This window comes from Vombatus ursinus, unplaced genomic scaffold (genome assembly GCF_900497805.2).
Source record: "Vombatus ursinus unplaced genomic scaffold, bare-nosed wombat genome assembly UNPS02010548.1, whole genome shotgun sequence".
Lineage (NCBI taxonomy): Eukaryota > Metazoa > Chordata > Mammalia > Diprotodontia > Vombatidae > Vombatus > Vombatus ursinus.
The window spans coordinates 6,764,154-6,785,031 of record NW_020950326.1 but is presented as its reverse complement, the minus strand read 5'-3'; the positions used below and the strand labels follow the sequence as shown (position 1 = coordinate 6,785,031).

The 20,878-nt window shown below is 40.4% G+C and overlaps 1 protein-coding gene across 4 annotated transcripts in view; it reads right to left on the bottom strand.

Annotated features, from left to right (window-relative positions):
• RALB (RAS like proto-oncogene B) overlaps positions 1-20,878 on the bottom strand; it is a 99,911-nt gene that overhangs the window by 68,838 nt on the left and 10,195 nt on the right. For all 4 annotated transcript variants that reach the window (XM_027854768.1, XM_027854767.1, XM_027854771.1 and 1 more), the window contains exon 2: positions 16,862-16,999. The gene's annotated coding sequence lies outside the window, so the exon portion shown is untranslated. The remainder of the gene's footprint in view (positions 1-16,861; positions 17,000-20,878) is intronic.

Genomic DNA, 20,878 nt, shown 5'->3' with positions numbered 1-20,878 from the left:
GCAGCAATTAAGGGCCAAAAAGCCCATCAATCACAGGGGCTTGTTTTGACACTTGGGGTTTTGTGAACTGACAGGACATGTTAATCATAATGTACACTTAGCAGACAAAAACAAGGGCCAGTAATTACCAGGCAGTGAGTAACCCAGGTCATATGCCTGGCACCATTCCCTGATTCAGGAACCCACAGCTGAAGCGCAAGGGCTTGTGGAGAAGTCTGTAATGTAAGCAGGTTTGGGGTTAGGTGAGGGGCAGTAAGTAGAAAAGAAGAGAACAGGCAGGTGCACAGCAGGCCAAGGCCTGGCTTTAAAGAAACCCTGAGAGACTGAAGGCTTAAGGTTCCCACAGGAGAAGTAGTTCTGCTGGCCTACACAGCACAGGGATGGACAAGGGAGGAAGGGTGAGCTCATGGCAGAGGTAATGATATGGGAATCATTCAACAAAGAAGTTCTGGAAGTCAAGGCTGGGTGGCCTTATCAAAATAGATTCAAAGTGGGACAGCTAGGTGGTACAGTGGATAGAGTACTGGCCCTGAAGTCAGGAGGACCTGAGTTCAAATCTGGCCTCAGACCTGGGCAAGTCACTTAACCCCAGTTGCCTTTTAAAAAAAAAAAATTTGATTCGAAGGGAGAGCCAGACTTCTTGGGACACTACTACCTGAACTCCAGTTCTAACCCAAAAGTATGCCAGAGGTTTAGACAAGTTAGCATTCCCCTCTTGGGGAGTCTGGCTCTGCCAAGGAGAAACAAGAAACCAAAAAAAAGGACCTTCACAGGAATTTGAAACATGATATGGGGGAAAGAGCACTGAACTTGGAGACAGAAGGGGCCTGGCTTTAGTTCCAATTCTGCTAGCTGTGACCTTGGGCCAGTTACTTCTCCATTCTGGGCCTCAGTTTTCCCACCTGTGAAGTAAAAAGAGTTGAACTAAATGATCGCTTAAATTCCTTCCCAGATCTAACTTTGTGATTAAATAGTCAATAGGGCTGTTTATTTTTGTAGCAAGTTCCTTGTATTCCCTGTCCCATCCTATCATCTCCTTTCTTCCTGTTGTTGTTCAGTCTTTGCAATTGTGTTTGACTCTTCATGACCCCATTTGGGGTTTTCTTGGCAAAGATACGGGAGTGGTTTGCCATTTCCTTCTCCAGCTCATTTTACAGATGAGGAAACTGAGGCAAACAAGGTTAAGTGACTTGCCCAGGGTCACACAGCTAGTAAGTGTCTGAGGACAGATTTGAACTCAAGAAGAGGAGTCTTCCTGACTCCCAGACCTGGTACTCTATCCACTACACCACCTAGCTGCCCTAGCTCCTCTCTCACAAGTACATATTTATCAAATGCTTACCATATGCCCAGCCTAGAGTGCTAGGTACTCTACAGGACACAAAAGAAGACATGATCCGTGTCCTCTAGGAATTTACCATCTCCTATATGAGGCTACCTCCTACATGAGATCTTTCCAAATCCTCCCATCTGCTAATGCCTCTTCCTAGAAATTAACTTTGTAGTATGTGTGCATACTGTAGGGAGTTATCAGAACACCTCTGATCAATTGATTCTCATCCCCTCCTCAGCCCAGTTAATGAAAGTACAAAAACTGCCAACAATGGAAAATGAGGTAGTAAGGTCTTGAGAGAAGTACAAAGAAGGAATTAGAGTGCTTTATCCATTGACTGGCAGACAGATCAGCTGCCATACCTCTATACCTCTCCCCAACCCTTGAAAAAGAAATCATCCCCCTGCCAATGAAATGCATGTTTTTTAAACAGAACCCTACCTAGGAATCATTACACCCTTGGCAAACTCAGTCGGGGCATGAGTAACAATGGGGCAGAGGGCAGTCTGACTGATGATGCCATTGTACTAAGTGGAAGGGCAACCTCTTTCTCTGGTAAGTCCAGAGGATAAGTCCAGAAGGAAGGTCAATATAGAAACAGGAGGCTGAGGTGGTTGTATCACATGATGCTGTGGCTGAGGCACCAGGCAGGGATGGTATTTGCTACAAGGGAGAAAGCTCACCTCCCTCCTGGTCAGCACCATGAGGCCACCCCCTGTTTCCCCTCCTTAATTATGATTCTGTTTTTACTAGACCCTACCTCATAGAGCTGTGTTAAACTGTAAAAAACTATATAAATGAGAGTTCTTTTCATTACCTCCTTCATGTACATAAGTAAGTAGAATACAAGGTGGAATGTAAATGAGTTCCACCCTTGTATTGAGACATAAAGAAAGGTGCTATGCAAACTGTCAACATTTTTAGCCATCACAAAGATCTGTTTACTTACAGCGCATTATAAGAAGGTAATCGTGTTGCCCTCCTAATGAGAATCCCACCTGCCAACAGTAGATCGTGCACTTTCAGTTATTTCTCCAAGACCAGGTAGTGATTTGTCCTCCTCCAGACTGACCCTCCCTCACCCAGTTCCCTCGGTGAACAAAAGCACACGTTTGCATGACTGGACATTGTAAGGGCTATTCAGTATCAGCCGGAGCCCTGGAACAGAGTGACCATAACTGGTTTCCCACATGATTAAATGATAGGCTCGGCTTCCTTAGCTCTCTGCTCCTCTAACCAGTTCCTGCCATGCTCTGAGGCCCTTGTTCTCCTTTGCCCTATCCAGATTCAGCTCATCTCCCAGGCCCAGCTCGTGTCCCAGCTCCACACAGCCTTCCCCCACACTACTCTACAGGGATCTCTCTTCCTTCTGAATTCAGTGCTTAATAATCTATGCATATCTTGGTCACTGTTATTTTGCCCCGTTTGTCTTCACTCTCTAACTGGACTGTACATTCCCATCTGTAGGGACTGTGTCTTTTGAGAGAAAAGAGGGAAGCATCAGTGTACAGAAAAGAGGGAAAGAGGGATCATTGCATCAGAGATTTAGAGCTGGGAGGGACCTTTGGAATCATCTAGTTCTACCTTTTCATTTTACAGATAAGGAAATTCGATTTGGGAGAGAGGTGGAATAGACAGGAAGAAGAAATAAAAGAGAGAGGAAGGGAAGAAGAGAGAGAGAAGAGAAAGGTAAGGGAAAGAGTGAGCAAGAAAAAATGAAATGGGGAGGAGAGAGGGAAGGATGAAATGGAAAGAAAGGGAAGAGAGGAAGAATGTGTACAAGAAAAGGGATTAAAGGGAGGAATTCCCACTCCAGAAGGGCAGGGGTGGGAGGACTTATTTCTTCTCCCTGGTTCTGCAGGACACTCTGTACCATCCTACCCTGCAAATCCAGGAGGGGAGGATCCATGGTTATTATAATTTGTCTTGGAAACTCCCCTCCTTCTTTTCCTCCTCACTCTAATGAAGCCTTCTTCTCCCCAGAACCCCCCATAAAGTCCCAGACCCTCCTTACACTAAAGGGATAATGCCAACTTTTTCATTATTATTGTTTGCTCGTTGCTATTGTTTTATTATAAGAAATAAGTCATTAGTAAATAGCAATTTTTACTCCACCCTTTCTGGACATTTTGGTTCTTTCAAACAACCTCCCCAGAACAATGGATCACAGTGGCGATTTCCTTCTAGGATTCCCCCTAAAAAGCCCCCAGCTACTGGGAAGCTCATTTAAAAGAAAAGTAAGTTGCTTCCAGAGAAGAGGCACATATCCAAGTAAGCTATCAGACACCCACCCACCCTCCACCTTCCAGTCACAAAGTTTGGCTGCCCCTTAAACACTGAGCCACAGCCAGGGTGGCCCAAGGCCAAACTAAGAGGAAGGCAAAGCATTTGCATCTCCAACAGCCACCTCTTTCAGCAACCTCCCTTTCCTTGACTCAATGCCCTTCATGCTGCACCCCATTTCTCAGGCTAGATCCCCACAGTGAAGCATTCCACCAGAATCTCACCTCCTGAGCCCCATGCATCCTCTCAAGGCTCTGATGGACAAGAGAAGCTAAGCTGATAGATTAATTCATGCTATGATGTGAATGGCTAACGAAGCCTCCCAACATGTACACATTATAACTGGGGCCTCAGATGCCTCAACACAAAGAAATTACTCCTATGGTGGAATTTCAGCAGTCAGAGAATCTCGAACATGGGACCTTATCCCAGAATTCCCTCAAATCACAATAAATCTGTCTGGGAGAGGGGTGGTCCAGCCTGGATGAGGGATAATATAAAGCTTTAACGTTTGTAAAACACTTTATATACTACACACTGAGAAAGCCAGTGGTGCTTCATGAAAGACAACTTTCCCAAAACAGAACCTATTGGCTCCCTCTCCTCCAAGCTCCTAACCAGAATACTGCTTTCCCCATCTTGCTCCTAACCATCATTGTTACCACTCTTCTGCCAGCTCAAGCTAGCTACCTTAGAATTACTTTCAACTTCCTCTCTTTTATCCCATCCTCATCTCCATCCCCTTTAGAATTACTTTCAACTTCCTCTCTTTTATCCCATCTTCATCTCCATCCCCTTTAGAATTACTTTCGACTCCCCTTCTTTTATCCCATCCTCATCTTCATCCCCATCCCTGATTAGTTTCCACTACAGCTTTCAGAATCAGAGCTACTGCCTTCATCCAGAACCTCCCATGTTGCTGGTGACCAATATGATTCAGATCCTCAAACAGGAGTAGACAGCTGCCTGAGGTGTGATTTTGGGGAGGCAGGGCACAATATTTAATTTTAAATGCCAGAGAATTCTGGTTTTCTGCACACAGATAATTATTTTGTGAGAATTCAAATCTCAGGAGTTAACAATCATGAGATCAAAGCCTCCAGTGGAAAAGTACCACATAATGGCTGCATTTTTAAAGGGGGAGAGACGTTTTCAAATTTTGTTTGGTGGTATAAGGACCACGGCCAACCATCCCCACCACCCCCATTGATTGTACTGCTGAACCATGATCAGCATTTTCTTAGCCAAATTATGCAAATGTAAGTGCATCCTGCTGAATTCACTTTAATAATAAAAAGAATGGGAAGTTACATGCAAGAAGCACCTAAGTAACCTCTAAACCACCAGACAAATGATTAATAAGGTACTCCTGATCAACAGTGGTTTGAAAGCCTAGTAGACTCAAGGAAACAGAACTTTAATAGGGAAATGAACCTTGATGTTGCTAAAAGGAGAATGTAGTTTGCCTTCTTCAGACAATCTAAATCCAATGACACTCAAATGATAAATCTCATATTTTCCATATTACTCCACACAATGTAATCTTAAAATTTTGTAATACTTCTGGAAATAACCTGGCAACATACAGTAAGAATGACAAAACTGGTCACACCCTCTGACCCCATAATCCCACGACTAAAGCTTTAACCTGAATATATAATTTAAAAGGAGAAGGGAGAGAGGAGAAGATGGGGAAGAGTTATCTGTACCAAAGTATTCATAGCTATTACATTGTTAAAATTGTTATTTTTAATTCCATATTCTATTCCTCCCTCTAACCCCTCCCCTACCCGTTGAGAAGGGAAGAAATATGACACTCATTCTACATATGAAGTTAGACAAAATAGATTTCTACATTAGCCACACTGGGGAAAAAAAGCAAGCAAATTAAGTGAAAAAAATAGATTTCATTCTGCACTCAGAGGTCATCAGTTCTTTCTCTGGAGGTAGATAGTACTTTTTACAACGAGTTCTTTGGAATTGTCATGGATCATGGTATTGATCAGAGTAGCTACAAATCTATTATCTTTACTCAAATGGATCTATGACCTGTCTAGAAACTCTGTTTAACCTCTTGTGGTGAATGGGATGCAATCACAGATCCATGGACAAAGACCTCATAGGATAGAGAGGCATAGTTTGGTTTTGGCCTATATAGTACATATGCGCACGCGTGCGCACACATACATGAAAGAGGAGACTCCAAGTACATGAGCTGTCTCTATTATTCTTTTGTAAAAGTTTATATCCTTTGTAAAATAAGTTCTACTCGTGATTTTATTTGGAGTTTAATTTGTTAAGAGTGTTCATGTGTCTGTTTTGGTTGACCTTGTTAAATCCTAAAGGTTGTCTCATCAGGAGCTTGGAGGTGATCCTGAGTTCTCAAAGGCTGTGCCAATAAAGCATGAGTTCTGGCAAGTTCTCCCAAATTGAAAAGGCCCAGAAGACAGGTGTAGAGAAAGTCAGACTCTGCAAAGACCATGCTAACTAACCTCGGAAAGGCTCTTCACTAGGTTGGCCACAGAGTAATAAATTTTTCAGCCATGGCAACATTCAAGGCCATTTGATAAGTTGTAAAGAGGGCACTATCTATGAGGGTATAAAGATGTCTCATACTGAAGAAATCAGTAGAAATCAATATCCTTCTAAATAATGTAGATGTTATTAAGTTTGTAACTAAAAACAATTATTTTTAAAAGACCCTTAACAGGAAAATGAGTAGTGATAGCTCCTAACTAGATATCTTAATGAGTGGCAAAAACCAAAAAAAAAAAAAAAATACCATAGCAGTTGAGAGGAGGAAGAGGTCCATGTGAGCTGGAATTGTGAAGAAGGACTCATGGAAGAGGTATGGCTGGAGAGGGGCCATGATGGATGAGCAGGATTCATATAGGGAGAGGAAGATAGGGGATAATTTAGGTGGAGAAGTATACAGTTTAGTGACTTTGGGGGTATAATTGCAACTTGCTTTCCAGAATGGCTAAATTAATTCATAGCTCCACCATTAGTGAATTATTGTACCTGCCTTCCTATAACCCTTTCTAAAATTGTCACTTTTCTCTTTTGCTAATCTGAGGGATGTGAGCTAGAACCTCAGAGTTGTTTTAATTGGCAGTTCTCTTATTACTGATGATTTGGAGTATTCTTTTATATGATTGTTAATAACTTGTATTTTTTAACTGTCTGCTCATATCCTTTGACTATTAATCTACTGAGGAATGATTCTTATTCTTACATATTTAAATCAGTTTCCTATATATCTTGAATCTCAGACCTTTATTTATTTATTTATTTGCTTTTTGGTGAGGCATTAGGGGTTAAGTGACTTGTCCAGGGTCACACGGCTAGTAAGTGTCAAGTGTCAAGTGTCTGAGGCCGGGATTTGAACTCTGGTCCTCCTGACTTCAAGGCCAGAGCTCTATCCACTGTGCCACCTAGCTGCCCCATCTCAGACCTTTATTAGAGAAACTTGCTGTAAAACTTTTCCCAGTTAACTGCTTCTTAAGTAGGCAAGTGCAGGGTGTGTTTGAAGGAAAATGAGGAGACTTAATTGACCAAGAGTAGAACATTCCCAAAGGGAAGTCATGGAAGATCAGGCTGAAAAAGTAGATAAGTGCCAGATTGAGGAGTTTAGATGTCACTGTACAGGTGTCACCATGTCACTCGCCTGCTCAATAAACTCCAGGGGCTCCTTATTCCAAGAGGATCAACTCTAAGCTCCTCTCTTTGGCATTTAATACCTTTCACAATCTGGTTCCAACCTACCTTGCTAGCCATATAAGACATGACTCCCCCGACTGGTGCTTAGTAATCACTTAATAAATGCATGTTGATTGACTGATTGATTGATATGCACTACTGTCTAGTCCCACTGGTTGTCTTGATCCTCACACATGGCTCCATCTTCCCATCTCTGTGTCTTTGCATACTGGCTGTTCTCCATGCCTAGAAAGCATCCCCTTCTCACTTGTGCCTCATAGAATTCCTAATTTCCTTCAAAGCTGAGCCCAAATGTCACCTTCTATATGAATCTTTCCTGATTCCCCCCTCCCCAGAGGCACCAGCGCTTTCCTACCGAAATAACTAACAGTACTTATCTTATATGTTTTTTGTTTATGCTTATACATGTACTTGTCACATTCCTCCAACAGAATCTAATTCCCAAGAGACTGTTTCATTTTTGTCTTTGCTTCTGAAAGGCTTCAAACAGTGCCTGCACATAGTAGGTGCTTAATAAAATCTTGTTGATTAATTGATTCTGAAATAGGGAATGATTGTAAGTTTTTGATTGGAATGAAGTAATCAAGGGGTAGTTCAGGAAAATTAACCTGGCAGTGGTGAGTAAATTTGATTCAAGGGACAAGACACAGAAGGCAAGGAGATGTTGTAATAGTACTAATGTAAGGTAATAAGGGCATGAGCCAGGGTGGTGGCAAGAGAACTAAAAAGGAGATGGCTGTGAAAACAATGTCTAAGGGAAAGGTACTTGTTGACTGCCTGAATGTAGGAGTGAATGAAAAACTCACCTGGGTTTCTATTTCTAGTCATACTCAAAATTAGGCTCTCAGAAACTTTCCCTGATTAACCCCATCTAATCCTGATTCTGTGCCCCATCCCATCAATTAGGTCTTTGCAGTGTTTAATTTACATATGTCTATTTATTGCTTTAAAAGTCTTCCTAAGTCTTTTTAAGATATGAGTACTCTTGCTCCAAGGAAACTGTTAATCCCCCCAACAGTAAGAACTATTCGGAGTCCAACTAGGAATATGTTCAATGGCTGAGAGTGGGCAGATGTTGGTAACACAGTCTGACCTAAGGCAAAGGAGAGGAATGGAGTTGGGTCCTTGCATCCCACGGGGTTTTTGGAGGGGAGGGAAGCCGTGAGACAGCAATAACATCATTGCAGCATCTTGGGGGTAAGTGGGGTAGGGACAATTGTATCACCTGACACTGAGGGCTGATAGAAGTAGCTGGCAGAGGACCATGAGGTAAGACATCATGATGCTGTTCTCCCCTGAGGAAACATGGTACCCTTCTTCATGTCAGCCCTATGAGACAAAGCCCCTGGCATTCCTCTGCTAGCTATAACAACTCTGGGATGCTATTTTCTGTTGCTTTGAGAGCCCCCCCATAGCACCTAGGACAGGGCTCTGCAGTTATCAGGTCCCTGTTAGAAGACTCTTGACAGTCTTCTAAACAAGGTGAATTTTCATGTGTGAGTGTGTATATGTGCGTGTGTGCGTGTGTGCGAGACAGAGACAGTAAGGAATGAGAGAGAGCACAAACCTCTATTTAATTTGTCTTAACAATAAAAAAAAAATGAAGATCTGCATGTAAGGAATAATTAGGTGAATGAGAATCTATTAGACAAAATGACTCACTAACAAAGTACACCTGCATAACATTGGATTAAAAGCCCAGACCAAAGGAAATGGAGCTTTAATAAGGAAATGAATGGTGTTGATGCTTACAAAATAAAATAAAAAACTTCTTTTTAACACGAATGAAGTTCAAGGATAAGCTCAAATGACCATCCCCATGTTTTTGTATTTTGTGCTATATAAATTTAGAGATGTCAGGGAAGGGGAGTGAAGAAGAGCAAGAGGGACGCCTCTTGGCTTGACATTGGGGTATTGAAAAAAGCATTAGACTCAGAGTCACAGAGCCCTGATCATGTTCAGGCTCTGTCACGTCATACCTGTGTGAGCTTGCACAAGGCCATAGTGAGAAAGGAATGAGACCACGTGTGTAAAGTGCTGTGGAAAACACAGGGGGCTATCGAGATGCCAGTGGGTGTGCTCTTGGGCTGCATTAGAAGAGGCCCAGCTTTTTGGAGTATTAGTGATCCTCAGACTGCTTCTGGAGTATTGTGTTCAATTCTGGGGGCCACAATTTAAGAAGGTTATGGATAAATCAGAGACCATTTAGCACAATGGTGAAGAGCCTTGAATCCATGTCATGTAGAGAGCAGTTAAAGGAACTGGGGATATCCAGCCTGGAGAAGGTAAGGTTCAGTACAGACCTGATAGCTATCTTCAGGTATTTGAAGGACTCTCATGTGGAGGAGGAGAAATTAGATGCAGTCTGTTTGACCTCAAAGGTGCAAGATCAGGAGCAATGCAAAAAAGGAACAAAGAGGCCAATTTGAGCTTGATCTTGGGAAAATCTTCATAAGGATTAGAGCTGTCCAAATAAGGGATGGGCTTCCTCTAGAGAGGGTGCATGACCCCTAGTACAGGCTGGATGAATACTCACCAGGTATGTCATGGGTGGGATTTCTGTGGGGAACAGGGTTTGGCTAGAGAGGCTCTAATATTTCATTCAACTCTAAATTCTATGATTGTGTGATAATTGGACATTTAACATTTTGCTATTTCTTGAACAGATTATAAATTCTCCAAAGAGCCATACAAAATCTGCACATAAGTGTGAGAGAAGACTATAGCTGGGGTTGGGGGGAAGGGATGTTCAAGATCGATGTCAGAGAAACCATTCCGTTTTCCACTAGCACATATACATATATGCGCACTCATAGGAACACCCCAAGGCCTAATGTAGTTATCATTTAGCTCCAACAACTCATTTAAACACACCCTGGGCTCTGAGAATTCTAGAATATTAAAGCTGAAAAGCACAGCAAAGATCATCCTGCCCAAATTCCTCATTTTACAGACGGGGAGATTGAGATCAGACTATGGCAAATGATCTGATAGGAGACACATCTTGTTATAATGGAAAAAGCATTCAAAGGAGAGTCAGGAGACATGGATTCTTGTCCCAGCTCTTCCATCTGCGAAGAGTAAGACTGGCCTTCACCTTTTGGAGCTTTCAGCAACTTTCTTTTCTTTAAAATGTGGATCATAATACACACCCTACTGTGCAGAATTGTTAGGAAGACAGAGCTCTTTAAACTGTAGATCTACACAAATATAAGCTATTATTATTCAAATAAAAATTAGGTTTTCAGATTATCCACCTAGAACTGTTTTGAGTCCCTACATGGCCATAGTAGGACTCTGCTGGTCACTGTTGGTGGGTATGGAAGATATATTTCATACCTTCATTTGGTCTCACATTCCTATTGCCCTTAGAGAGCTTAGAGAGATAATATTGACATCCTCCCTTTATTCCTTCAAGCCATATTATGCAGAAAAATATCCTCATTGGTGAAATGAGCCCAAGAAGGACTGTTTAGTGAGACAGGAAGAAGCTCAGAGAGCTAATTGAGTGAGTCATTTGGCGAATTAAATTAAGGATGGCAATTTAATGTCTTTTATCTGGCAAAGAAGCAGGCATTTAACAGCTTCTCCTGGGAGACAGGAGAAAAGGGGCTGAATTTTAAAGCTAGAAGCACCCATGGAGGGCCCATTTAGGCCAATCTCTCATTTTACATATGGGGAGATGGAGGCCCAGGGAGGTAAAGCAATTTGTCCAAGCACGATGTAGCAGAAGTCCTCCAACTCCAAATTTAATGGGTTTTATCCCCATTTTTTTCCTCATTATACCATGTTCCCAGATGTCCCAATTAACTGACAAAATGCTTTCCCTACAGAAAAACCTGTATACATGAATAATAATTTTGGCACAGGGGGAAGCAATCAGGATTAAGTGACTTGCCCAGGGTCACACAACTAGTAAGTGTCTGAGGCCAGATTTGAACTCAGGTCCTCCTGACTCCATGGCCAGTTGCTCTATCCACTGCACCATCCAGCTGCCCCTATAATAAATAACTTATTAAAGTCTTCCTTCTCACTACCAAGAGGACTCCAGCTTATTAAAACTAAAAGGATATTTTGTATAATTCTCATCTACTTAAACAAAGTCTACAAATGCAAGTTGCTTTCTTCTTAATGGCCAAAAGAAATCCTCATTTACATTGAGAAAAGAAAAAAAGAACATTTGGAAACAAGTTACTCACCAGCTGTTTGACTGAATCCAACAGGGAAGGCTGGTAATACTGGATTCGTGATACTAATTCATTATCAAGAGCTGTTCAACCATCCAAAATACCTCCCTAGACAAAGCCGGGAAGTTTATTGCCATTTTAGCTAATTTAGAAAGTGCCTCTATGACTGTAAATAATTTTTATGTACTTGCAAGGAAAAAAAAGACCAAATGAAACTCTAAAATTTCATTTTTTTCCACTTGCTGACACATTAGAAGGAATCCCATTAAAAGGCAGGGATTGCTGGGTCAAGGTTTTAAAACAGTCTCCAAGATTTATTGCCAGAGAAAGGACCCATTTCGATTTAATTGATACTTGTAGAGAACAAATCCTGTTTTTAGAGATTAGATTTTTCCTCTCCATTGCATGGCTCAGCAAGCAGGGTGTCTGACAGCATTGCTCATGATTTATGTGCATGCTTATTAGACCCAGAACTTCATTTGATCATCTATCAGTCAATACCAAAGAAGCATCCCTATCCTAATGAAAAATGAAGAGTCAAGAGCTATGGTGAATATGAAAGAATCACAAAAAAGACATGTATCTTGTTATAGATGACAGAAGTCACTTAACACAGAAATAGCTAGGTGGAGAGAGTACTGGGCATGGAGTCAGGAAAACTTGAATTCAAATCCAGCCTCAGATACTTAATAACTGTGTGACCTTGGACAAGTCACTTAATCTCTGTTTGCCTCCATTTCCTCAACTATAAAACTGGAGTAAAGTAGCACCTATCTCTCAGGGTTGTTTTGAGAATCAAATGAGATAATATTTATAAAGTGCTTAGCCTAGTTCCTGGTCCATAGTAAGTGTTATATAAATGGTAGCTATTATTATTGTTGTAGTTCTTATTATTATTCTATATTTTTGAGGCTTTAGGGGGCCTTAGAGATGATCTAGTCTAGGGGCTCATAACCTTTTTTGTGTGTCATGGACTTCTTTGTCACTTTGGTGAAGCCTAGGGACCTTTTCTCTGAATATTTTAAATGCATAAAATAAAATACATAGGATTACAAAGGATATATTAAAATACAGTTATCTAAAAAAATTGGGGGGGGCTAGGCAGTGGGGTTAAGTGACTTGCCCAGGGTCACACAGCTAGTAAGTGTCAAATATCTGTGGCTAGATTTGAACTCAGGTCCTCCTGACTCCAAGGCCAGTGCTCTATCCACTGTGCCACCTAGCTGCTCCTATCAAAATATTTTTTTAAAAAGAAGTTCACAGACCCCAAATTAAGAACCCCTGGTCTAAGTTCAACATCCTCATTTTATAGAGGAGAAAACTGAAGTCCAGAAGAGAGAAATTTCTTGTAGAAGGTTATACAGTTAATTTGGTATCTTGGATCCCGGCCCAGCATTCTTCCTACCATACCATGCTCTCTTTGCAACACCATCATCCTCCAGAGTCCTCAAAAATAGATAGACAGACAGAAAGAAAGACAGACACACACACACACACACACACACACACACACACACAGAATGCAATGCATAACAGGGATAAACACACAATAAAGTTACTGAAGTCTCATTAAGATAAAATCCAAGAAACTACATCAGTATAGAACAGAAAGGCTAACAGGGATTGGTTGAGGCCAGGTTGTAAAAGTCTTTCTTTTTTTTTTTTTTAAAGGCAGTCTGGATTAAGTGACTTGCCCAGGGTCACAGAACTAGTAAATGTCTGAAGCAGAATTGAAACTACAGGGCTGGTGTTCGATCCTCTGCGCCACTAGCTGCCCCATGAAGGTCTTTTAAAGCTAAAACACGAGTTTATATTTTATCCTAGAGGCAAAGGAAAGCTACTAAAGGTGGGAGAGGAGGGGGGTCACATGATCAGATTGGTATTTAAGGAAAATTTCTTTGGCAGTTGTGTGTACTCAGAGACTGGTGGGAGATGTGAGGCACAGAAACCAGGTAGGGGATTATTGAAATAATTTAGGTGAGAGGTGATAAAGGTTCTGAACTATGGTGGTAACCAGGTAAGTAAAAGAAAGGGTCAAATATAAGCAATGTTATAAAGGCAGAAATGACTACACAAAATTTATGGTCCATGGAGCACTCATTTAGCAATTCATCATATATTGCCTTGGGTCATCTTTTGGACTATTCCACTCTTACTTAACCCTTGTAATTGTTGCTTAACTTTTCAAGTATTTTACCTAGATTGTGAGCACCCTCAGGGCAAGGACTGATTCATAAATCTTGCATATCCCCACAGCACTGAACACCCACTCAGTATAAGAATACGTGATGGATGGATCTGTGATTTTGTTGGCATGAGGTGTGCCCAGTATGGGGACTCCCACCAACATAAATGAAAACCCATCTGTGACTCCAAAAGTTTGAGGGAATTTTCTGAGGCTCAAAGACGTTGAGTCCCAGAGTTTGTAAATATCAGAATTGGGATTTGAATCCAAGTCTTCCTGACTTCAAGCCCAGCAATCTATCCCAAGGCTGCCTTTAGATACTCCATGAATATGTTAAATATGCCCCAAAGATAGTCTCAGAATGTCAGTGCTAGAAGGAGCCTTAAAGGTTATCTTGTCCAACCACTTCAGTTTACAAATAGGAAAATTAAAACCCAGGGAGGTGAAGGTCCTAAGGTGTCATGTTAAATTAATGGCATGAGCGTGTGACAAACGAATGAACGAATTGCATAAAATAAGTAGACCACTGGGTAGGGCTTAAAAATGTGCCTTTTATGTTTTGTTGCAATGGGATTTGTTTTAACAGAATTTGTCTTGTAGAAACACACCAATCTTCAATTAAGTGGAGAGAATACCATCCAATTTCCTTTCTTTCTTGCCTCCCCAAGGATGTAGGGAGGTATTCATCCAAACTATGCCCTTGACCTGAGGAGTAATCAGTAAGTAGCACCTGCTGCCAGAGAAAGAGACTGGCCCCCTTCAGTGGCAGCTCAATTTCCTCAGGGAAAAGCTATGACAGATATGAGTGCAGGTGTCAGTATTTAGCACCAGCTATCTGAAGGAAATACACATGGAAATGACGGTTGAGTTTTTATCAAATGTCTATTTCTATTACAGTGAAAAAAAAATCTTATCAATTCAGACTGCACAATGCTTTGCATATGAGTGCTTAAGAACTGTTGAACTGAATTCAGAGTTGATGGCAAATATGTACGGGAACTGGACTGAAATAGGGGCTAATAGTGTTGGCCCAAAAAAAAAAAAAAGCTAATCAAAACTTTAAAAACTCATTCAAATTTATAAGAAAAAGAGCCATTCCCCAATTGATAAATGGTCTAAGTTCTTAAGAGGGTTCCTAAGGAAAGAGACCCAGGCTATCTATAGCCACATGAAAAGCTGCTCGAAATCACTAATTAGAAAAATGTAAATTAAAGCAATTCTGTGATTCTACTTCATATTCATTAGAGTGGTAACGATGACAAAAATGACAAAAATGTTGGTGGGACTGTGGGGAAACAGGCACGTTGATGTGCTGCTGGTGGACATGTGAATGGGTATAACCATTCTAGAAAACAATTTGGAATTATGGACAAAATGTTACTAAACAGTGTGTATGTACCCTTTTACCCAGATATATCACCGGTAGGCCTATACCCAAAAGAGATCAAAGAAAGACGAAAAGTTCCTTAATGTACAAAAATATTTAAAGCAGCTTTTTTTGTGGTTCCAAAAAAAAAAAAAACTGGCAACTACAACAATGTATAACAATTGAGGAATAACTGGTTAAGTTATGGTATATGAAATGCAATGGAAAACTATCATGCCACAAAAAATGAGAAAATATTAGTGATTTCAAAAAGACATGGAAAGACTTATATGAATTGATGCAAAGTGACATGAGCAGAACCAAAAGAAATGTTTCTAATATAACACCAATGTCATAAAAATGAACAATTTTAAGGACATGTACAGACTGATGATGAATGAAACAAGCAGAACCTGGAGAACAATTTATACAATAACAACATTATAAAAACAACTTTGAAACCTGCAAAAACTGTGATCAATACAATACAATGTCCATTTATGATTTTAGAGTAGTGATGATGAGAAATGCTATCTATTACAGAGTGCAGAATTTACAGTGCAGAATAAGACAATTTTTTTAAATAAAGCCATTGAGGGAATTTGTCTTGCTTAACTATGCATATTTGTTATAAGAAATTTGTTTTTTTTCTTACTGGACTGCCTGTTGGGTGGGAGAGAAAATAGATTTCTGTTAATTTATAAAAAGAGAGATGGGGCATGCTACAGACTTGGAATGTTGCATGCACTTTCAGATGAGGTCACTGCATTTTTACTTTTACTTAACTATTTTACTTTGTTACAAAAGACCTATCATGAAGCAGGAGTAATCTGTAAGTATATATAATTTAAAAACAAAACACATCAATACAACTTTTAAAAGAATTTTGAAAAGAAAAATGCAGCTTTAGTTGCATAAATAGAAGTAGAATGTCCAAAATGAAGGGAGTGATGATTCCATCGTACCTTACCCTAGTCAGACCACACCCAGAGTACTGAGTTCAATTGTGAACACTGCATGTTAAGAGAAACACTGAAAAGCTGAAGCCTGTTCAGAAGAGGGTCACCAGGATGCCAAGGGATCCAGAAATATCATTTAAAGAATGAATTAGAAACATTTGTCCTGGGGAAGAAAGCGCTTCAAGGAGATATGATGTGTCCTCAAATATTTAAAGGACTCTCATATAGAAAAAGGGTTAGATTTATTCTGTATAGCTACAAAGGACAGACCTAGAACCAATGGATGGAAGTTCTAGGAAGGAAGTTAAATGATTCAATATAATGAAGAGGTAATGAGTTAATAAAGAGTAAATGACTCAACACAATTTCTAATTATTAAGGCTGTGGAAATAAAACAATGCTTATAAAAACACGTCACTGGAAGTGTTTGGGCAAAGGCTGGATGAGTACCTAACCAGGCTGTTGTAGAAGACATTCCTGCTTCAGGTGGGAGGTTAGAAAAGATGATCTTTAGATCCCCTTCAGCGCTATAAAATGTATTACTCTATAATTCAGACAGTCCTCAGATCAATAGAATTCATATGGTTTGACTGCATTTGGGTACCTTGAACCAAATTATCTTTGGCATTCATTATGCCATTTCACAAAAGACCATGTGACACTTGCTTCTCTTTGTCTCTGTTTCTCTCTCTCTCTCTCTCTCTCTCTGTTTCTTAACCTCTGTCTCTGTCTCTTTCTTTCACACACACACACACACACACACACACACACACCAGTAATTGGTTTGGTTTGCCACAGACCTCTCTAATCAATAAAATGGACACTCACCTCTTGCTTTGGACCAGTCAGCCAAGTTGACTTCTTTTTCCCAACTCTTGTAGAGAGTTTTTCAGACCAAAGCTTCCAGATCAGCTGTCAGTGAGTCAGGCTCACACACTCACTCTTGCCCTGGTTCCTTTGCCAGCTCTACAACAACATTCAATATGAAAGGAAAATGATCACTCTGTGCCCAACTTTTAAAACTGCTTATCTCAGGCAGTCCTAGCCTGGGTTTGACATGGAGGCTGGGGCTGTACATTCAGTAATTAAACTTTTTCCAACTATGGCATAACTTTGGGCTGAACTAGTCACTTGCAGATTGTTCCCAGGACAACACAATCAACAGAGCCAGAAATATCAGTTGTACCAGTTACACGGTTCTGTAGGGAGCACACAAGCCCGTGACTGGGCAAGTCAGTGACCTTTCTGGGCAATCCTTTCCTTATCTGTCAAGTAACCTAGCTATCTCATAAGACTGTTATGAGAATCAAGAGATAACAGATGTGAAAGTGCTTTAAGATGTATTAAACACTCCAAAAACCTGAAGTGAGATTATTTTTCTAGAATGATTCTTAAGACAAGTCCCAGGACATAGTCTCAAGGGGATATCACAAATGGTGTATTTGGTTTTGTTTTGACTGGGAATTACTACACTCAAAAAACTGATAACTTCACCATGATGAAAAAATGCCAGTGAAAAAATGTTAATTCAGATCTTTTCATCCCTTCTTCCTTCTTTCCATCACTCTTCCTCCTTTCTTTCTCTCCCTTCCTCATACCTTTACTCTTTCTTTCTCTTGTCCTTTTTCTCCCTTCATCCCTTCACTCCTTCCTTCCCTCCCTTCATTCTGTCCTTTCTTCTCTCCTTCCTTCCCTTTTCCCTTTTTCATTTGCAAGACTTTTTCCTTTCCCTTTCTCTTTCTCTCTCCCTCTTCCTTCTCTCCTCCCTTCCCCCTTTTCCCCCATCCGAGATAGACTACTCCTTTTCTGCACAGAAAGAAATGCCAACGTGAGTCAAGAGGCTACCATGAGTCACAGATGACTTTTTTTGCTACATTGTATTAGAAGGAAGTAGTGACATACCGATCAAAGAACAAGTCGTGTTGACACTAGGAGTTTCTTTCAGTTCTTTCAGAAAAGGGGGAAACTTCTCCTACACCCCACCTCTTTGCCCCACCCAAAGTAAAAAATGAATGTTGATAATAATTTCTCCAACTCCATTTTGGGAATTCAGAAAAATGGTGATTTCTGTATTCTTTCCATGGCTATCTATAAAGCATGCATAGTCAGATGTTTGTAAAAATTTAATTGTGAAATATTTATTTCCACCTGTTGTCTGTCAATAAATTCAATTCAATAGATATTTATTAAGCCTTACTATCTATAAATCCTGGTAATAAACTATGTATGTTTGTTGGCCGAGGAGTGTCCTAATGAAGTTTGATGGGATTCATCACTAGGCTGGCTGCAGGGTGATGAATTTTCAGCCTTAGCAACTCAAGAAGACCATCTATTAATCTAGAGAAGAACTATGATCTGGGAGGTGGAGGGAATGCAGACCCCTGAAATATCTAGAGGATACCATGAGGAATACAAAGAGCTATCAGACATGGTTCCTGGCCTTGAGGAACTTACCATCAAAGACACATACCAGTAACTGTAATACAAAGGAGAAAATGATGAGTACTATTAAAGTTCAGAGACAGACAGATAAATGAGAGAAAGATAGATACATAGATATAGGTAGGTAGATTGATAGAAAATAGATAAGAATATAGATAGTTAGATTGATAATAGCTAGATAGGTAGATGATTGATAGGTAGATAGAACATTTATTAAGCACTTACTATTTTTGTTCACTGTATTAAATACTGAGGATAAAAGTAAACAAGACCATCCCTTCCCACATGGAGCTTACTTTCTAATAGTGAATCCTGGGAAGACTTGTGTTAACTATTCAGAGTTAAGTAAGCAGAACCAGAAGAACAATAATGCCTACAATATGGTGAAAGAAAACAGCTATGATAGACTAAATAACTCTGCTCAATAACTAGTTATGACCCCAGAAAACTGACAACGATTTGTGCTTCCCCACTCTTGGCCACAAAGAGCCTGACACAACTGAAATGACTAAACAACAACATAACTGTTGGCAAAGAAAGGACAGACTAGAGGGGCAGGAAGGGGCAGACCTTACCAGACACAGTTGAAGTGCAAATTTACTTCACTCTACTTATTCAGAAGAGAGGGCTGTTATGTGGGGTGGGGGAGGAAGTGTGGAAGGAGTAATAATGTTGTTGTTGAGTTATTTTTCAGTTGTGTCTGACTCTTTGTGACTCCATTTGTGGTTTTCTTGGCAAAGACACTGACATGGCTTGCCATTTGTCTCTCCAGCTCATTTAACAGATGAGGAAACTGAAGCAGAGTTGAGTGACTTGCCCAGCTAGTAAGTATTGGAGGCCAGATTGAACTCAGGAAGATGAGCCTGGCACTCTCTCCACTGTGCCACCTAGCTAAAAGGAGGTTCAGAAGGGGATGTATAGGCAAAGAATTGATGGAAGCACCTTGTTAAATTTAATACATACTTTTTAAAAAACTGTACATAAGAAATTAATTGTTATATACAATTTACATTCTTTTTATAAGGAAATATTCATTTTATGTATGTCAAACATGATTATAAATATGTATATACGTATATATTTTACTGGACATGTGATTCCATCAGTGTGGGGCGCTTTTGGGGAGGAACTCCCTCTCCCAATGCAGAGCAGCACCTTCTCTGTGACTTCTAGTTTTAGGAGAGGGAGGGGGAAGGGGGAAAAGGGAGAGAGAGAAGGAAAAAGAGGAAAAGATAGGTAAATAGATTAGATAGATGAATGGATAGACTGATAGCTGATGGATAGCTATAGACAGACAGATAGATAAATAGTAGACAGACAGACAGACAGATAGATAGATAGATAGATAGATGCAGACAGGCAGATAGATAAATAGATAGTAGACAGATAGATACTTACACAGATAGCTAGAGGTAGAGAGAAAGACCGACAGACAGCAGTAGATGGATAGATGTAGACAGACAGAAGTAAACAGACAGACAGACAGACAGAAGTAGATAGGCAGATAAATAGAGATGGACAGGCAGAAAGACAGATAGATAAATAAGTAGAGACATAGATAGATAAATGATACTTCTGAGAAGTTATTTTAATTTAGAAGTTATTTTATTTTCATTTCCTAGGTAAATGGAAACCCAAAACTGAATAATGTGTGTCATACACACAGAGTAAAACTTTGATGGCATGAAAGCGAGTGGCTCAGAGCTACCCCTGGCATTACAACTGAACTAGGGAATGGACCTGCTATTTCATTGGTACAAGGAATGCAGCTGATAAGGAAACTCCCTGTAACAATTTGACGGGTCAATCCCTTCTTTGTAGCCCAAAGCCACCACTGACTGATTAAGTGATTTGTCCAGGGTCATGAAGCCAGTGGGTATCAAAGTCAGGAATCTGAACGCAGGACTTCCTGATTCCAAGACCAGGCAGCCCCTCTAACCACTGTACCACACTGCCTCTTTTCATGTGGTAAGCACAGTGAAGTTTTACATTTTTATAGCCCTTTATGCTTACAAAGTGCTTTCACTTGCATTCTCATTTGCACCTCACCACAAACCTGTGAGGTAACTAAGGCTCAGACAAATTAAGTGATTTGCACTAGGCCAAAACCCACCGGCCACCAACATGGTGCAGTATTTCAGAGATTATGATACAAAGTCCCTTTCCTCCAGATAGATCTTGCACAATGCGGAGTCTCTCAAAGTGCAGAACTTCCTCAGGGAGAATACTTTAATCAGTTATTTTGTAACTTAGTATGAACAAGTTTTGAATTCATCCCTGAGAGCCGGCTTTGAGAGATGGCAGAGGAGAAGGTGTGAGGACTCTGGATACCTTGGGAGAGAGTAAAGAAGGCAAAGTGACATCAGACCAAGGCTGAGGGCACCAATGATCAACTTCTCTTAT